The sequence below is a fragment of the Homalodisca vitripennis genome, chromosome 2 (assembly GCF_021130785.1).
Source record: "Homalodisca vitripennis isolate AUS2020 chromosome 2, UT_GWSS_2.1, whole genome shotgun sequence".
NCBI classification, from domain to species: Eukaryota; Metazoa; Arthropoda; class Insecta; order Hemiptera; family Cicadellidae; genus Homalodisca; species Homalodisca vitripennis.
In genome coordinates, this window is record NC_060208.1 from 215891327 (window position 1) to 215910195 (window position 18869).

General features: G+C 32.8%; 1 pseudogene; it reads right to left on the reverse strand.

Annotated features, from left to right (window-relative positions):
* Positions 1–14665, reverse strand: part of LOC124355995 — a 57705-nt pseudogene extending 43040 nt beyond the window's left edge.
* Positions 14666–18869: the final 4204 nt, after the last annotated feature.

An 18869-nucleotide genomic window follows, 5' to 3' on the forward strand; every position in this document is an offset into this window, starting at 1 on the left:
AGATGTCTTATATTTACCAGGCGAGAAGTTTAGGGATAAGAAGCCCTCTACTAACACAACCTGAGGGGCGACCTAACGGCTTAAAGGTGACTTCCACGAACCATCACCAATGGGCTGGGCGAAGCGGATTGGTTGCCTAAGGATAGGATCGCTACAGCGGTTATCTATCCTCCATAAGCAGCAGCCACGCTCAACGTTTGCTTGATCGTTGTACCCGCTACACCCGCGCTTCGCAAGAAGAGGTTAAAGAGAGTCGTTGAAAAAGGATAACGTTCCATCTCGCACTGTATATTACCACTTTTTGATACCCCTTTTACTCTCAACCACAATCTTATAATTGGGGTATAAAATAATATTTATTACACATCACGTTAATACTTAAGAGACGTTTCTTCTGCTGATTTATTAAGCGTGATCACTTTACAACAAAATCTGTTAATGACACCTAAATATTTTTAAGAATAGGCCCCTCATCGGGATGGAAAGGAAATTCGATGGAGTGCATTCTGGTTAAGTGCTCCTTTATCAACATCAGGTAAAGTGGTATTTAGTGGTTGGAGTAAGTTACTTGACGCATATATATGAGGTATGAAGTTTTATAAATTGATAGATTGTGATAATTCATTCGTCGACTTTTTGAATTTCTAATTGGCATATACGATGTCATCTCATTTTTCTGCAATTTATTTATTTTTAATAACATGATAATGGTAAGTAGTGAGGCTCGACAAGTTTGACAGTTTGAAAATAATTGCTACTCAAAAATACAAGGAGATGAACAAATGTGAAAAGATCAGGTACCAGTGTTGTTTATTGTTGTTCGTTTAGCGCCATCCGGAGAGTTACGTACCTGCACAACAAGAGTACAAATATACTTGCGGATTCAAAGTGTAATAGTATATCTCATATACTGATTTTAAAATATTATTTTGTCTCACAAACATTAAAACTGAGTCACGATATCTTCTTTGCACTACAATATTTTATAAATATATAACGTTTTATTATATGTTTGATTATTAATACAAAATAAATAAATAAGTAGTTATCTCCAGTTATATACGTAGCGCTAAACTTCTCATTCTTATTGGAGTTATTGAGACTAAATCAAGATTTATCATTTTGAATTAAGTATTTCATCAATAGCAATTGCTTAAAACACATTGGGCAAATAATTCCCTTATTATTTTAATTGATTGAGAGGTGAAATATTGTGCAAACTTTTACGAATGAAAATATAATTTTACCAAGTAAATTCATCTCAAGAAATGTCAGGGAAACTCAAGAAGGGAAGAAAAGTCAAGCGTGTTTGTAGACTTCGGGAGCATAAAATATATCTTAATCCTTGCCCAAGTTGAAGTCGGACCGGAAATCAGAAATTCTGTCACTTGGGCGTTATAAGAGGAATGAATTCAGATTTATTTGAGGTTTGCGCAATTATAAATATTTTTTTTAAGAAAGTTTTCGTTCTAAATAAAAGTCATGGAAAGTTATGACCCGATCGGATTCTATAATCGGCTCGCGATCGCTCTATTCGCACGATTCGCGCGCGTTGCTTAAAATATAATAGGATATTTCTTCTTCCCACTAAAGAAGATAGAACCGCCCAGATTTAATGCAGCCGATAAGTGAAAACCCCCCCCCCCCCCCCCCCCCCCCCCCCCCCCCCCCCCCTGCAAAATAGTTAAAATTCTGTTAGAATTATGTGTCAATTACTCTTTTCATCACAATTTGCTATCATACGCTAATTGTTTACAGCGATTAATCAAACTATCGTGCTAGGCTGTGTGAACATCTGCAATAGAATTCCATTTAATTGATGTGCGTGTAAATTAATTACACACGTGGACATGTCGGCGAACACATCAATGAATTAATTGTATCCTCTTCAGTTTCCTTCACCTTTATTCTGCCGGACAACATAGCCCAGTATCTCGCTGCTCTCTCCAAACAAGGCGCACTCACCTCGCACATCACATTCGTCGCAGCGCTCAAGCAGCATCATGTTATTGTGAAGCACCATTGGTAAATTTTTGTTATGCCCAGTGAGTTGAGATTGAATCAAAAACTGGCACATTTGCCCCTCCTTCATGCTTTTTCCTGTAATGCTGTAGCAATAACATATTTATAGCATCATAGGTGAACACCCACGTGGAGAATTTTGATATTCGTCGAGGGTGACAAGTATTACACAGCAACTGGCATTACGGGCTCTTTCCTGTTAACCATTCTCCATTCCGCGCGTCTCGCGCTTTATAATTGTTCCTTGTAAATCGAACTATATTAAACCACTCAAGGAAAACATTAGCGCGCAGATGTACAAGCGGAAATTGTTAAACCCATTAAAATCAACAGAGCTACTTTATTGGTCCAATACGAAAACACATGTACGGAAGTTTTCTAACCACCTTTCTACCAAAAATTATTCGCATCAGATGGGGGAGACGTACAGACAGACGATGTCGTTGTGACTTCAAAACTCAATACTTTGCTTATTACAAGGAAGATAAAACATTTAATATACCGAGGTTCAAAGTTCATAGAATTTGAATTTTATGAAGGTGTTTTATCGCATTTATGGGCAGACTGATGATACGAAAAATTTGCTCTTTGATTTAAAGGGGGGGTAGACAAAAAATTTTATAGCGTTCTTTGGATACCAAGGTTTTTATGTCTTTAAGACCTTCTTTCAAGAGTTATTACACAATACTACAGGCGTTTAACACGAGTTAATAAGGTTCTGTAGGTCTCAATTAATGATTCATATAGATTAGAGGACAATTTATATTGAGTAAATATGTATCTTGTATAATTAAATAGTACATCAAGAGGGATACTACTCAGTTTTATTATTTATTTACAAAGATTAAACCAATGTTATATTGATTTGTGTTTTGATATAGTGATATTTGGTCTATTTTAATATGGTTTTTTTTTTGGTGGTTTATTTTAAATCGTATTCGCCGTTACTTGGTATTTTGAACTTTTTTTTTATTTGAGGGACCCGTTTAGGTTCAACCCGTATTTAGTCTTTCTTTTTAAAACCATCTGATCGCATTAATTCGGTTGATCTGTAAAATATCTTATTTCGTTATGGTGATACGAGTGACAAAATACTACCAAAATCATATTATTATTTATTATATTTAAGTAAGTATTGTATGTACTATTGATAATTAATTGCCTTGACAGAATAATATATCAGTTTTCGGAGTTTAGCTCCTCTCATTGCTATGAATACTTGTATATCCAAGCGTATGTTTGGATTACATAATCCGGCTTTTCATCTTTACATGGCATCTAATTTGGAATTACAGGTTGGTGAACGAGATTGGGACACTCCTTTTCATGTCTGGATATCATCAGCCACTATGATAAGCTGTGCAAGCTTATTACTGTGCCCTGATCTCGTGTCCCCCGTGTCGACTTGCACTGGTGATGGAAGGTTACGCTACAAAAATTTATATTGTAAAATCTGCAGTTAAAAGGTTAAATTACTATTGAATAATACAGGTGAACAATTTATTAAATTTTTGTTCTGCCATGGAAAACACCTGGTTGCCTAAGTGTCATGTCCAGCGTTTGGAATTGTAGGACCAAGCGCCATATTTTCTAATTCTGGGTTTTTAAAAAGACGTGTGATTATCAATCTATGGATTCGAGTTTTTTTTTTTTTTTTTCAGGCAAAAGCGCTGACTCTGCCTACCAACTCTAGTAGGGCTGAGAAACATTTAATTTTACCTAATCCTAACCTAATCTAACCTAACACCTAAACCAAATAAATTTTTTTATTTAATCTCGAGAAGAAAGCACTGACCCTATAGACTTGAAAGTTTTGCACCAACTTCACTTTTACACAGACAAACGCGTTAAGTTATAAAAACCTTGGCGAGGACGCTTATCGGCGTGTATCCATGAAATGGCAAAAAGAAAATAGCAGACGAAAATATATTTGGTAGAACCGGAAAAATCTGGAGCACCTCAATACATATGAGGTTTTAACATGTTAACATTTTTATTTACAGGAGTAATAAAGAATAATATGAATTGAAACGTCAGATCAACCTAATTTTAGATGATAAATTTAGAATTTCAGCTAATTATATTACCGAATTGAAACTTAATTCCTCACCTATAAATACCTATTTTAATAATGCTCTAGAGGTATGGCGGTTGTATCATGTGAATCATCTTGTTATTTTCGAGGTACAGATTTCATGTGCAGACGGTTAAATTGTCGATGACCCTTTATTTTTACATAGGACAACAATGAGGTTACTGAGATCGGTAAGTGTTCTAGTATGGAATTTGGGACTGTGAATCCCATTTTTTTTTGAAGCGTATCACTCAGTAAGGCTGACACAATTTCCTCTTCTTATATTTCTTAGGGAGGTAAACATGTATTTTCTCATCATGATATGCTGCAAAATTCTATCTGTCTTTAATATATGTCAAAGAATAAAATAAACTACTCATATGAATTTTTTCAAGAAAACTCATCCCCCCCCCACCCCCCCCCCCCCCCACCCCCCCCCCCCCCCACCCCCCCCCCCCCCCACCCCCCCCCCCCCCCACCCCCCCCCCCCCCCACCCCCCCCCAAAAATAGATTGTAGGTGTTGATATCGAGATTTACCTTGTAGCGCCTATGCAGTATCTTCTTTTCAAAAATAGAGTCTTTAAGTTCTTTGCTGAACCAGGAGAAGAAAGTTGAAAAATCCAACTCTCTTTAACGGTGTGAATTTGGAGACACAAACCACCAATCATGTCAACCAATTTCCACAACTGCTTGTTAACATCAACATCATAGGTACTGCAATCGTGGTGCAAAGGAAGGGAATGGAGTTCTAAGAATATATTTTTGCAAGTCACATTTCTTTTAGTTTAGGCACAAAATTAAACGATTTAGAAATATCACCTATGGGCAAAGAAATATCCAATGCTGGATGATGGGAACTTCCAGAAAAAATTGGAATCCAGAGAACGGGCAGTGGTTACCTCAATGGAAGAAGAATAAACCAGATCGAGAAGAACTCCTCTCTGATTGGGTAAAGTATTTATTTGTTTAAGAGAGAAAGAGTCAGCAGCTTCCTGAAGATAACGGGCGGAAGGAGACGAATTAGAATCATTGGTCTTCGGACCAAGAGTGGTTCGGCAAGTTAAAGTCGCCAGAAACAATGAGTTTCTGAGTATTCAGTTGATGCAACGGGCACGTTTAGAGCTGAACAGAATCTTGAATACAGTTTGTGATGATTGGCCGGGAGGGAGATAAACTTCACCCAGAAGCAGTTTTTCACACCCAAACTGTTAAGGAAACGAAGACACTTTCAGTAACCGTAAGAGTCCGGATTGGAGGCAATGGGCAGGATTTCTTAGTAGCAATGAGTTCTCCTCCACCACTGTGCTTGTCACTAGTTTCACCCGAGCGATCTTACGAAATACATTACGGTTTGAGGCACCAAGTTCAGCACTATTGATTTCAGGAGTCAAATTAGACTAGGTTTAAGATAATAATGTCATGCAGATATGTAGCAAAAGAGGATCATCTCAATTTACTGCGCAGACCACCTACAGTTTGGTAATAAACATTTAAACATGTGGGATTACCGTGAGAAAAGTTTAGTTTTTTGATTTTTCAGTAATGCGAGGTACGCCATTAACGAACTTGATCGTGAGGTTCTTCACACCTGCTCCGATTCTATCCTTTAACTTCAAGTTATGTGTCTCTAGATGTTTGCGTTCCTAAGGAGTTCTGTCACGCGAAACGGTCACAAGCCAATGATCTTTGGTTTAGTGCCATTTTGGTTGTAAGAACTTTGTGAAGAAAGCGAATGCATCTTCTTTAGAGGACAACATCAGTTTGATAGGACGAGGGGAAGAGCCAGAAGGTTTACCAATATGGAAAAAGCTTACATACGTAAGGCCGGCGAGTCCAATATCATTGAAAATTATGTTAAGCTTATCTGAATCAAGCTTTATCTATAGGTCAGGTGAAGTGCTAGAGCATTCGGGTATGTTATAGATGATTATATTTCGAGTTCCGTTGCTTCTATCGTTGACTTCAGCAATGATATCGTTCTCATCAGAAACTTCCAAATTCAGATTCTCGATCTTCTGTTCAAGCTCTAAAGTCTTAGTCTCAAACCTACCAATTCTAGGCTCCATCGCATCCAATTTATCAGACAAAGTTTGAATATCCGACTTTATAGACGAAATCCCATCATTGATTTAATTTTTTGTAGCAAGCTGTTGAAATTGATTCAGAAGAGCTGTAACTTTTGCATTGAGATCATTAAGAGCATCGGGGGCTTGTCAACCCAATCCATTCTATCACATGTCCAAGTCTTAATAACTCCATCGGCAATTTTTTTTACTCTTCAGAGCTTAATTTGACGCATTCCGAGTGAAACCATCTTTTGAAGTCACTATCACATTCCACGCCTCTGTCGGTTACTTTTTTGAAGCAATTAATTCAGACAGTTTTATCCTGCTACTACAGACGCCATTTCGTTTGAGAGCAGCAAGGTCGGGGGAACGAGACTGGTTACAGTATGCTTAAGTGGGTAGAAGAAATAATGAGGTATGAAAAATAACAGTAAAAATATCCTTCGTGCACAGGAAAAATAGCATATTACATAAGAAGCTAATGTGTGACAAGATTATGAAGAACCCTTGTTGAGGTTATTAAGGTATGTATGTTCTGGAATATGACAGAAGTTTTAACCACTTAATAATTTAAGTAGAAAGAAATTTTTTAATTATTGAAAAGTTTTGTATTTTTCAACAGAACTAACTACTTTCTTGAGGATTATTTGAGTTTTATTACTTAATTATTAGAGGATTTTAAGGATTCACAGTTTTATAAAATTGTACCATGCCAAAAATAATCGTACAGAAAATTGAGAAAATTTGACCATTAGCACATTTATTTATGTGCAATATGCTATTTAATCATAATATGTTTTACAGTCGATGTTCATAGCCGTATTTAAATTTTGAATATTAAGAAAACAACAAATTAAACGTTTCATTTAAAGATTAAATAATTTTTATTTTAATTACTTCCCAAAGACAAACAGTGATATTTTTAATCTACAAAATTATTTGTAAACTGCCTTACACTGGTAATAAATAAAATAATTAACAAAGTATGTAATGAAACATGTATTAATCAAAATCTTTTTAGCAACTAAAACACACATACTAAAAACAGGACTGATATTGAGTGAAGGACATATAGCCAAATTTATATCTAATCTTTTTCAAGATCATGTAACCTGCTGGGAATTTGTAAAATTTAGTTAAATGTTGAAGTAATAATTTATTCACTCGTAATATTCCCAAGTATATTTTTTGAGATCTTCCTTATGTTTAAATTTCTGAGACAAACTTTTATGGCCCAAATCCTTTTGTCTTAAAACTTTAAATTGTTCTGCGGGAAATCCGTCACATATTTCTGATAATTACATATTAGTGTTTAATTTCGCCATCAATAATATTTTAGGACATTTTAAATATTTATTAAAGGATATATTCACTCTCTGTGGTGTTTTAATCAAAAAAATCCTGCATTATATAACATTTTCGAAATGACTAATTTAAAATATAAATATTGCAAAATATTTACTCGTAACTATATATATATATATATATTATTGTTATTATTAATTTTTATGATGAATTTATATAAACTTCAATGTTTTTGAATTTAAAAGACGTAACTTCATAATATGTTTACCCCTTGACTAAAAAATTAAAGAGCAAAATTATTGTGCATGTCTATAAAGAGTTTTTTACTTGAATGGTTAGTACAATAAAAGTTTATTAATGTTTATATATAAGGTTAAAAAATAACTAAGATTTTAATGCTTATGTAAGTTTAATAACTCGTCGTCCATATACAGTATATCATATACAAAGGAAGTAATTAAAACCTTGGGATAGCTAGCGGCAGTGGCAATACCACACATGTTATTGTGGTTCCTGGCAATCATGAAGTAGCCGTTCATGCCCCAGTCACTTCCATAGGAATTCTTCACCAGCCAGTAGTCGCCACCCTTCTTGGCCGAGCCGTATCCAATAGCCAGAACAGCGTTGACCTATATATATAGAAGAGCAGTCGGGATCTTTGTACACTCCTGGAAATCAATGAGAGTACATTACGTGGTGAGGGAAAATACAAGGTTAGTCGAATTGTCACAGGTGGAGTTAGTTACTGCAGTATATAAACTTACCACTCTTGTAGTGTGTAAAGGAAATGTGGCTAGCATCAATGGCGACTGAAATCGGTCCAATCGTGGCCACAGCCTTCTGCAGAGCCTTCTCGCTGCCTGAGGTGATTTCAACATATCCATTGTCGGTGGCTCCCTTGTTCTTAGGGTTGTAGCGGCAAGTGCCATTCTGTAAATTAAAATACGTATATTTTTTAAATGTGGAACTGTAGGTATCGGATATTTCAGTATTAAAACATGGAAAAAAAAACATGAGGATGGGAAATGTTTTCTTTGACCTAATATGTTTACCTATAAATGACAGCAAAAAAAATTTAGAATATTTTTAGGACTGTTATAATAAGGTACTGCAATTTTTTTATTAGCAGGATAATATTATGTTTATAATTAAAGCAAGGAATATTATTTACGTACTTTAGCCTCGTAGGGGTATGATGCCTCCTGTGTCAATCCCCTTGTTCTTTTGCACGTAAGAGAAGGACATGTTCATGAGACCACCGCGACATCCATTGTTTCCTTCAGCAGTTGAGCAGTCTATAAGATTCTGTTCACTGAGTGACACCAGCTTCTTAGTCTTCAGGTAGTGTTGACCCTCGAGACTTCCAGTCTGTTTAACACAACGTCACTTCAAAAACAGTTTTAATATATGTTTAGATGTATTTGCTTGGTTGCACATAGCTGAGATATCACTATTGATTTACATATTTTATGAACACTCAAAGACTTACAGCACTAAAAGCCCAGCAAGATCCACAATATCCTTGGTTCTTGACTTCAGTGACAGCTCCTTTCTTCCTCCAGTCCAAGTTCTTAGGGAGCCTGACGTTCTCTGAGTCGTCGAAGGCATCTCCAGTCCTCTGGTGTCCCTCTGGGCGCTTGTAGCCGTTCATCATGGTCACGAACTCCTCGGTGGTCTGTGTGGGAGTTGAATCGTATTCATATATGTTTATTATTGCCACAAAATAACAGTTAAATAATATTAGCTATTGGTAAAACGTAATCTATTTACAATTCAGAGTGGTAGTCAATTAAATACAAAATCTAAAACCTTAGCTTGCATTAAATGGGAGCTTTTGAGTAGTGAAAAGGGCTCTAAGTATAAGTCAAGTGTTATTTTGCTGTAAATATTAGAATGAGATAGATCATTATCCTACATTGTCCTGGATTGAAAATATGGAACAAGGTTTTAGGGCATAGATATATGGAAAATCCCAATTTTCTTTTAGAACAAATGTAAACAATGGCTATTTTGTAAATTTTACCAACAGATAAATCTTCAGCACGCGATTGCGTTACCGAGTTGAGGCCTGCTCCGAGGAATACTAGCAACGCCGTCAAGAGTGATAATATACCTCTACGCTTTTTTAATAGGAGTTTAAAAACAATATTATAGGCAGTGTGATTGGTAAGATGACGTTTAAAGAAAACGTGTAATCCTCAAATCCCTTCTGAAGTGATTTATTTGTATCTTTCATTCTTGTTCTTCATATGGAATTGTATTGTGATTTTATTAAGTTACTTAGAAACCAATATTTTGTATTTTAACTGTTTAATTCTTTATATATATATATATATATATATATATATATATATATATATATACTTTTACTTTTACTTCATTTCATTTTGTATAGGCTAAGCAATTTTGTAATTCTCCATATAAATTGATAAGTTAGATTTTACCACAAATTAATTACACTAATGTAAGTTTAACTGTATACGATATAAGACATTTGATTGTATAGAGCCACTTGATGGCCGTATCTCCGCCTCTTTAATACAAACATATTTCCATATAATTTAATAAACGTACTTTTTTTATTCCATTCCATGTTTTATATCTTCCGTGCATAAGAACATTAAAATCTAAGTAATTTCAACTGCACGGTATTAAAAAAATATTACTTTTTCGTGTGGAAAATAATGAAAATATCTTAGGTATATATAAATTGTTAAAATACAGTTCAATATGTTGAAAATTTATGAAAAACATTTGTGCGATAAATTTAATCAACATAGTGTCTCACATAGGACTAGATATTAACATTATCATTCTGTGCATCGTATAATTATTTTTTATAAACCTATGAGTGTTTATTTACTTACCAAATCGGAATATTTATTGATTTCAAACATCAAAAGTAACTTCGCCATTTTCAAACTTTTCATTGTGCTTGTCGTACAAACTGCAGGTTTTCCAGGAAAATATTCTTTCTCTTCTCTTCTTCTTCTGGGGTATCGTATTCTCTTTCGTGGGAAACCTAAATTAAAAGTTTCTATTATATTTGAAATATTAACGTTCTAAATGTTTAAAAAAGTTTTATATACATTAAGTTTATATCATACATTTATGATGAAGCAATCTTATAATAAAACTCGATTTTTTAAAATCACAGGTATCATAATATCATGAATTAATTTTATTTCAAGTATATAAATGGGAATTATTATTGTTAAAATATATATATAATATATATATATAATTAAGTCTAAAAATTAATACTTTGTTACTAAATATTTTCAATATTATTTTGTACTTCATACTAATAATATTATTAGATTAGTAGTTGTTTTCATTTATCTTAATAAAAATTTAACATAAACATAAACCTATTTCATTTTCAGAGTTTAATCTATCTGATAAATTCATTGTTTTAGCTCTGTTACGGTTATACTATTAAGAACTTAAATAAATTTTATTAATATAATCTAACTACAGTTTTAGACAGCTGTATATTATCCTCCAACTCTCGGCAACGAGATAATAGTTCTTAACTGATTACAAACACAAGATCTTAAACATGGTTTGTCGGAGAGGGTTCACTACGTTCTATACAATTCTACATAACCTTCGTGGTCTAAATGTATTCTGTATTACCTTGAACAGTTCCCATTGGGCATGATCTTCCTCGGACACTTCCAGAGGATGGGAGAGGGCGAACGGCCACCAGGGCAGATAGAAGTAAGAGTTTCATGGTTACCTGTAAAAATGTTATGGTCTTCAACTTGTTATTAGATAACAGCAACTACATTATCGTATTGCATTAATTTAAATAATACAAGATTGTTATCATGACGAAAAATTTTTTTTAATAACTATATTTTATAACGTTAAATCTTAAAACGTTTCGTAATGATACTTAAAACTAAGAATGCAAATATTATATTTTGAAATCGGCTCCAAATAGTTTCAAAGTAGTTTTATATCCCACGAATATTATAAATGCGAAAGTTTGAAGTTTTGGATATTTTGATTTTTGTTCTCGGATCACGCTGAAACTGCTATACGGATTGTGCTGAAATTTGGAACAGTTATTGCTTTTGGTCTGAATTAACATTTAGAGTGCTTTTAACTACCCATAGCACATTCATTTCATCAAATACAGTAAAATTCTAATTGAAAAATAATTTTGTTTACATTCGAATGTTAGGATAAGAAGGAAACGTATTTTGCCAGCTTTCGACAGCTGTAGATCGACAAACTTTCTGAAACATCTGTTTACATTTGAATTTTATCAATAATAAATAAACAGTGCTTGATCAGTAGTGTAATGCAGATAGTAAATAAAACATTAATATACAAATTTTACTCCAGATTGCGCCAGTGATGAATTAAAGTCATATAATGCATTAAATAATGTCATACAACTAAGCTTAATGAACAAAGTTATGAATGTTATCACATAAGTTACTTTAAACTTCCTTGACATTATGATATTAGGTACATTTTAACAATGGCTTACGGAAGAACAGAGAAATGAATACTAACATACCTTAACGATTCTTTCTTTCCCTGGCTACAGTCCAAAAAACAAGTGTAACGCAAAACTTTTAATAACGATTATTTTGGAATTTTGATAACCTTAATAAGGATTTCCCCCTTATACCGAAAGTACACATTAAGTAGGTAGGACTTCCCCCTAGGGTCGTAATAGGCTTTTCAGTTGTAGCAAACTCAACTATGTCAACACGATGTTTTGACCAAATTAGATATCCGAGAACTAGATAATCGAACGTATATAAAAATTTGATCAAGGCAATATGGCTAGCAAAACTGTGACATAATAGGTAAGTAAATTTAAATGGTTAAGTAGGCACTATTAACCCGAAGTAGGGATCTCGGTCGTACGTAAGTATATATATATATATATATATATATATATATATATATATACTTATATAGTATATATATATATATATATATACTTATATAGTATATATATATACTTACTATATATATATATATATATATATATATATATATATATATATATACTTATATAGTATATATATATACTTACTATATATATATATATATATATATATATACTTACGTACGACCGAGATCCCTACTTCGGGTTAATAGTGCCTACTTAACCATTTAAATTTACTTACCTATTATGTCACAGTTTTGCTAGCCATATTGCCTTGATCAAGTTTTATATATATATAATATATATATTAAATTTATATATATATATATATATATATATATATATATATATATATATATATATATATATATATTTCTTCTTCGTCAGAACAACAAAGCAAACTCTTCTGTACTACTGGAAATATCTTAGACCTAAAATATATGACAAGGAATGGAAAATGTACGCTTTTTAACCGAAGTAAGTTTTCGAGACCTGTGTGATCTGAGATTTGTGTTTTCTTGATCGGGATGACAAGGCAGATTCAGCTGTGACGTTATGTATATAATTAATTAGTACCAGAAATGCTCCTACACGTGCCAAACATGATATAATAACACAGGCCAACGAAAAATTTTTTTGTGAAAACTTTTTTTACTTTAATAGCTGGTCTTATAGATTTTTATGTGCTGAATCCAAATCTGGCCTTAGTTTTTTTGTATCACCCATAGTTTTTCTGCAATTCGGGTTTTTATGTAGTATACATTTTTATGTAGTTTCTTATGTAGTATAAATACGGTATATGGTGAAATTAATGAAACACTATGTGACATCATAATTATGAATATATTAATACAATAGGTTACTTGAAAGGGTTATACATGTGGTATAATACAGGTTCCATTAGTCATCTGGGATTGGTTTGTATTTTCTTTCCCTCTTTTCTTTGAAACTTCTTGTGTAGCTTTTTCTACGATGAGTCGCCTGCTGAACTTCTCTGTGAAGTGACCAACAGTAGTCCCCCATCATGTTAGTGTTCCAGCGGCCCTGATAGCGTTTTTCCCATCAGTTTAATGTCCTGGTGAAAACGCTCTCCTTGCTCCTCATTTACATCGCCCAAGTTTTCCGGGAAGTAATCAAGATGACTGTTCAGGAAGTGAACTTTCAGGCTCATCAAACATCCTAACTTTTTAAAGTTCTTTAACATTTAGCAACAATAACAACATATTCTGGATATTTTTTATTCCCCAAGAACTTGGTAACCACTTGCTTGAATGACACCCCATGCTTCTTTCTCATTTGAGGTCATTGTCGATTCAAAGTTAAGGTCTAACATAATTTTTCTAATGTCTGGTCCGACAAAGACGCCTTCTTTCAGTTTAGCTTCTGAAAGGTGTGGAAACTTTAGGCAGAGATACATAAAACATGGCCCATCTTTAGGCAAAGCCTTGACAAACTGTTTCATGAGGCCTAACTTTATGTGAAGAGGTGGTAGGAGCACTTTTTTTTGGATCTACGAGGTGTTTGCGAAGAACCGAGGTCTTTTCACCTGGTTTTAAAAGATTCCCTAGCAGGCCAGTTCTTTTTGCACCAATGTTGATCTCTAGCCCTACTGTCCCATTCACACAAGAAACATGGAAAACTTGGTAAAACCACCTTGTTGACCAAGTAGCATACATGCTACTTTTAAATCACCACATATCATCCAACCATGATCACAATAGCCTATTTTATTCAGCACTATTTCTAGGTTTTCATAGCTTTCTTTCATGTGTACAGAATGACCAACAGGTATAGATGCGTACTGGTTTCCATTGTGTAATAAAACAGCCTTTAAACTTCTTTTGTATGAGTCAATGAACAGCCTCCAGTCTTCCTTTTTGTACTCAACACCAAATTCATTCATCAGACCTGGAATGTCTGTACAGTACACCAAATCACCATCTTGTTCAAAAAACTTTGAAAATTTGTTGCTCTCTCTTTCTATACACATAAATGCTGGTTCCAGCACCCAACAAGTTCTTTTCTTTTTCTTTTAGTCTAGAGCCAAGCAATTCAGCTTTTTCTTTAGTTAAGCCTAGATCCCTAACCAAGTCATTAAGTTCAATCTGAGTAAACAATTTAGGCTCTACATTTTCTGTAATACATCGAAATTCTTCATCATCTTGTTCATCTAACTCAGATTCTACATCATAAGATGGTTCAGTTTGAATGGAATCCAAATCATATGGAGGTTCAGGGACCGGCAAATCTTGACCGTGTTTCACTGGTCGGATGGCAGACATAAGGTTAGGGTAGCTTATTACCTTCTTATTTTTTGAGTTGTGACCAGTTACATCAACACTGCAAAAGTAACAATCATCAGAATGATTTCTTGGCTCTCTCCATATCATAGGAACAGCAAATTTGAAGGATTTTTTCCTCCTTTTTTGACCATTTTCTTAGATCTTCAACACATACATAACATACCTTATGCGGCGCCCAATATTTATCCTAATCTCCAAGTAAAGTTCCAAAGTATGATCGATAAACCTTTTCACAAAGTCCGTAATGTTTCTTTGGTGTTTTTTAATCACAAACTCACCACAAATATAACAAAAACTGTCAACAGAGTTTTTACAACCGCGGTTAGACATTGTGTTCAGCACGTGTACAAAAACCGTGAAAGTGAGGTTAGATTGACAGTAAACAAACATCAGCTGTTAACGTTCAAATGGAATCTACCTTTTTTGATCTTTTAGTGTGTTTTCAGCAGTGCTACCAACACAATTTAAGTCCATTACCTCTACTTTTTTGATTATATTTAAACTCTGTAGAAATCGCTTAGTTAAAAAAAATGTTACTTTAAATTGTGAAGAAATTGTGGGTGATACAGCTTTGTAAGCATCATATTTGGATTCAGCGACCTAAAAAACATTAGAATAAGTTATTTTTAGTAAAAAAGTTTTTTCATAGTTGGCCTGTGATAATTAAGTTAAAATCTGACACTATTTACCACTATCTTAAATAATATCTACCTGATGTATGCCTACTTACGTTTTAAAATTTTTATAGGACTATATTACATCATAATTGCTTTTAATAAGTAATATAAGGACTTTGGTTGTATGATTGCGTGCGAAGCCGCGGGTAACACCTAGTTTATCATAAAACTTATAAATCATTGTCACTACAGCTATTTTGTTCTTGTGAAATACTTGAATAACTTAAATTTAATAATGATATCTCGTATAATTAAAGGTATATTATAAAGGATATCATGTTTTATAAGGTATATTATGTTTATGTTTGTGCTTAAGGCGCCATACAATTTAATTAAAAATACTGAATACAAAATGTACCGTTATAGGTATCCATCTCAGATAGTAGGTAAAAAATATTTGTTTTCTAATATTTCATGAAACATTTACAATGCTAGAAAAAAGTAACAGTATAAATATTGCAATGACGAAATCTGCAACACTTACCGTTAACTGTCTCGACCTCAAGACTCTGTGAACGATGTGTAGTGTGGATTCTTTCGAGCGTCCATTTTGTACACAGTTTTGGGTCAGAACGGCCTCCAAGCATTATCTTGAGTGTGATGGACATTCCCAGTTATTCGTTGTAAAATACATCAGTCAAGAGCACTTCACCAAGTTGCTCTTTATCTATACACTGTATTTTGTGAGGACAAGATTCTCTGGGAGAATCTATAATATAAAAATGAATCGCAAAATGGTTGGTAAGCGCATATCTTGATAACGGCTGGACCAATTCGCAATTCGGTTAATTCTTTTTTTTAAATATTTATTGAAATCCGAGGAAGGTTTCCATGAAAAAAAGTTAAGAAAAATTTACCTGGAAACATTTTGGAATTCAGAAAAATCGTAGGTTTTTACGTTTCATAATTCAAATTAAACTGATTACAAATCCCAAAAATAGTTTTGTTAATTCTCCCCCCAACTTCCCCGACAGAACTCTGGAGGATTTAAAAGCTAGAGCTAAGTAAGAAAGAAAAGAAAGAAAGAAAATATTTATTTCCCAAAAATAAAACATAGTTAATACATAAATAAACAATAACAGATATGTATACAATAAAGTCCTTGACCTGCCAGGGTGTCGACCAGAAAAAATATGCTATAAGATTTACACTAAGATAATTGAAGCTCACAAAATTAAAATATTAATATTTACATAGACATCAATATAATCATAATAATAATAATAATAATAATAATAATAAATTTATTTCTCAAAACAACAAATATGTTACAAATCATGCTGAACATTGTACACTGGCACAATACAATACATAACATACATAACAATAAAATTAAAACAATGCCAAGCAGATCCTATAAAATTAATATATTTCAAGTACAATGCATAATATAATATAATTATGAGAAATAGACTCCTCCAAGGCACAGCCTGATTGGAGGTCTTACTGACTTTATTTTACAAATGGCTGATCTAATTTTCAAATTACATATAGAATGAAAAATAATTTCTCCAAAACCAACAAAGTCTACTCATAAAAAAATACACCTTCAATTAATAATTTGTCTTTCTTTAAAGCCCATACAAATATTATAAAACCATTAAACAAAAATATCTAGTTTCATGAATAAACAAAACTGTTCTATGTTTTACCCTACAACAAAACAAAAATCAACCTTAAAACTTGATTTTATGTACATAAAAATATTAATATGCAAACCTTTATATTTTATAAGTTTAAATAATATATAAACAAAAAATAACGTATATCCATATCAGAAGATTTTACATTTTTTATCTGCTATAATCTTTAAAAACAAAAACTTTTACTGTATTATCTCAAATAATATTTCGTCTATATTTTCAATTTCCAACAACCACTGTCTTAATTTAGAGCTGAATTTAGTTAAAGAATTGACGTAGCGAATGCGATTAGGTAATTTATTAAATATTCTTGGCGCCAAAAAAATATAGCTTTTGGTAAAAAAAATGTGTTTGATGGCCTAGGTACACATACATCTGACGCATTTCTTAATTTTGATCTGTAATCATTTAAATCTGTACTATTCCTGCTACGACGATAAAATATTTTCAAGACTTTATAGATATACGCATGTCTTACTGGTAGAATATTTAATTGATAAAATAAAGGAAAACTTGCTTCAGTTATATTTCTTCGTAAAATTAGCCTAACGAAATGATTTGAATAATAAACAAGGATTTTGTGTTGGTTTTATAAGTCCCCTCCCCAACATGAAATTCCATATTCCAGTCTACTATGCACCAGTGAAAAATATATCATTCTTAGTGTATCATTATCGCACATGTTTCGTAAAAAATAAAATAGTCTCAAAACATTATTTAATTTTTTCTTTAAATCTAATATATGTTTTTTCCATGACAAATCCTTATCTAAAATTATTCCTAAATATTTAATACTGTCAGTAATTTTTTACTTCAATACATTTATTATTACAATATACACTCCTACTACAAATGCAATCAATACAGTGTAGAATAATCCTATTTGTTAAATGATTACCTTCCCTTAAATTAAAATTTAAATAATTTGTTTTAGCGGTACTTAAGATCATATTATTTTTAGTGAACCACCACTGTATAGCTTGAAGATCTAGGTTCATATTCAACTCTACATCAGCCCATGTTTCTCCAACGTAAAGAGAAAGCAGTATCATCAGCGAAAGAAGTTACTTTTCCAACAAATCTTGCGCTACATAAATCATTAATATATATTTAAAAAAAGAACTGCACCCAAAACAGAACCCTGTGGAACTCCAAACTTAACTTCACGTAAATCGCTAAGCACTCCATTCAACTTTACACGCTGTGTTCTTCTTAAAATATAACTTTTGAACCAGTTAAAAACAACTCCCCTAATTCCACACCTATATAGTTTTTTGCAGTAATATATCATGATTCACCATATCAAATGCTTTAGTTATATCTAGGAACAGGCCGCTTACCTTTTTTCCATTATTTATCCCCTCTGAGACCTCTCCCATAAATTTTAAAAGAGCCGACTCTGTATTTAAACCCTGCCTGAAACCGAATTGATTAGAACTAAAAAAGTTATGTTTTTCTAAAAATGTAATCTAAAAGTTTAACTTAACGGTTTTCCTAGAATGTACTAAAATTAAAATAAAAAATAAAAAAACACGTTTTGGTTAACTAACATACTTAAAATACTCTCCCCCAGCTCTAAATAATTCATCTTTTTTTTATATTTTGGGAAATATAATATACCTCTAAAGGCAAGCCTGTGCAGAGGTACATCTTCTACATTGACAAAATATTATAAGTCGAGCATAATAATTAAATAAATAATATAGTAGCTTACTCATTATATAATTAATAGACTACAAATAATGATAGGAAAAATATTCTTTTTAGGTGCTGATCATATGTCCCTAATTTTTGGCCGTAAAAGTTTAAATGTGTCAAGAAAAAAAAAACTAAAAAAGAAAAAAAAATGACTTTGTCTGTCTG